This window comes from Frankliniella occidentalis, unplaced genomic scaffold, assembly GCF_000697945.3.
Source record: "Frankliniella occidentalis isolate FOCC.00 unplaced genomic scaffold, Focc_3.1 Scaffold111, whole genome shotgun sequence".
NCBI classification, from domain to species: domain Eukaryota; kingdom Metazoa; phylum Arthropoda; class Insecta; order Thysanoptera; family Thripidae; genus Frankliniella; species Frankliniella occidentalis.
In genome coordinates, this window is record NW_026267239.1 from 823826 (window position 1) to 825951 (window position 2126).

Consider the following 2126-nt stretch of genomic DNA (forward strand, 5'->3'; position numbering starts at 1 on the left):
TAGATAGGATATTTTGAAAACGACGCTCCGTAGATAGAATATTGTTGTTAGCACGCGTCGAGTACACTACTTCTACGCTGCCCCTTACTTGATTTTTTCCATGTGCATTATCATTATTACTTTGCTTTTAAACATTACGTATATGGGGCAAAAAAAGTAAAGACGGGCCTGCTCGGTAGGATCAGCATGAAGGCTTACATGGGGTAATGCGTTGCTGCTAAATCAATATTTATCTTGCCGAGCCGGGGTAGGAAAATTGTAGGCGTCGGCCGACTTCCCTATGACAAAGAAGACTTACGGCTCCCCCATGGCTCCGCGTGGACATTACCGAGACAACGCTCAAATCGCGTTGCACAAGACAAAGGCCCTGCTGCTGCTGTTGCTGCTTGTTAAGCCGCCACATGAAATAACTTTGCGACGCGAAAAGGACCGGTGACGCAAAAATATCTTGCGAATCCCTGGAACGCATATGTTTGCAACCTCTAGTCTTTCTTGATATCATTTCGCGAGGTAGCAAGCATATTTTTTAAAATAGGGTGGGTAGACAGAAATTGTACAGTCTGTGCCTCCTCTTCCATGTTCTCTGTTATACCCAGTCGGCGATGATGCGTCTCACAAAAGGTGCCCAGTAACCACGGAGGCGGCAATAAAAAGTGCAGTCGAACAAAACACCACTCGTCCTGCTATGTGGCCACAAATTTTCGATTGGCAACAGCCAGAAATATAAATTGGGTCTCTCTGACAACGCTGTAGTTACGGGCAATAGACAAGTAGTAGAAGAAGAAAGGAAGGAAACCAGGATAAGCCTCACGTCAACCTCGGCCATATCTCCCGTCATTCCCCTTCCAAAGTGCACTCCTCTGGAGAGGGGCGCGGCGGGTACCAGCACTGGGCGGCCCGGGGGGAGGCGGGCCGAGGAGGGGGGGAGGGCGAGGCGGTGCGTTTGGAGGAGGGGGTGCTCTGTTAAGGGGATGGCTAGGTGAGAAGGATGAGGCACTTTAAAAGGCGCGGGGTCGCTCAGCTGGGTGTTCAGTCAGTGCGAGCAGCGCGTGTCGGACGAATCATGAAGTCTCTGGTGAGTGGATGCCCTGAACTACTTAAAAACAAAAGTGAAGCGGCCGGCTCACTTCTTACATCACCGGATCTCGACTTGCCTGGATTCAGCTCTGGATTAGAATACGCCTTCACGCAAAAGAAGGGGAAAGTGAAACACGATCTTGTATTTATTAAACGCATTGGAAACGCAAGTGTGTGAATGTCGCACACTTGTAGGTGTGTGAGCATCCATTCGTACACTCAGGGGGGTAATCGTGTGAATTTTCTAGAAAAAATTCACACCTTTACCCTTCCTAGTGTGCGAATGGATATTCACCCACCCACAAGTGAGCAACATTCATACACTTGCGTTTTCCGTGCGCCAATGAAATAATTACATTAAAGTTTCTTGCTTATTAATATCCCACTCTTAAAAAAAGGTTCACTCTCAGTGCCACACGACCACCCTGTTGTCAAAATCGCCTTGCTTTAAAAATGACTGGGCATTGAACGTTTTAAAATATTTGTAGTTTCACTTTTCTGTGAATTTTTAACATTTGCTTCATTTAAGCGGTAAAATCTAAGATCGTCGAATATGCGTAATTAATGGTGCAATTTCAGTAAAGGTTAAATATAAGAACGGACACGTTCGGCAATTTGGCAGTCAAAATGCTCCACATCCCTGTAAACGAAAGTTTCTTGCAGTTCTTTTTTTGTTTTGCACCTCAAAATAAATGTGTTGTGGTCTTTAGACACGAAAAACTGACAGGGTTAAGTTATGGCCATTTAATGACTCAACGTTGAAATTTCATTGATGATTATTGTAATTAACGCCCCCGCGCTATCAGGCAGCAGGGTGTGAGATCTTGTTGCCGGTTTACGGTTGGCTCACCGTTATTGTTTCTCTGTGCCAATCCCTTTTCGCCTATCGGTCTGGTCGGGCTGGGCCGGGCCCCGCGCCACGACACTCTTCATAACGACGGCCTGCCCGGCGCTCGCGTTACGACAGGGACGGAAGGGCGGCTCGATTTGGTCCGGCGCGGCGGCGGCGCTATCAAAACGAGGAAGCATCAGCCGGGGACTCTTTTTAT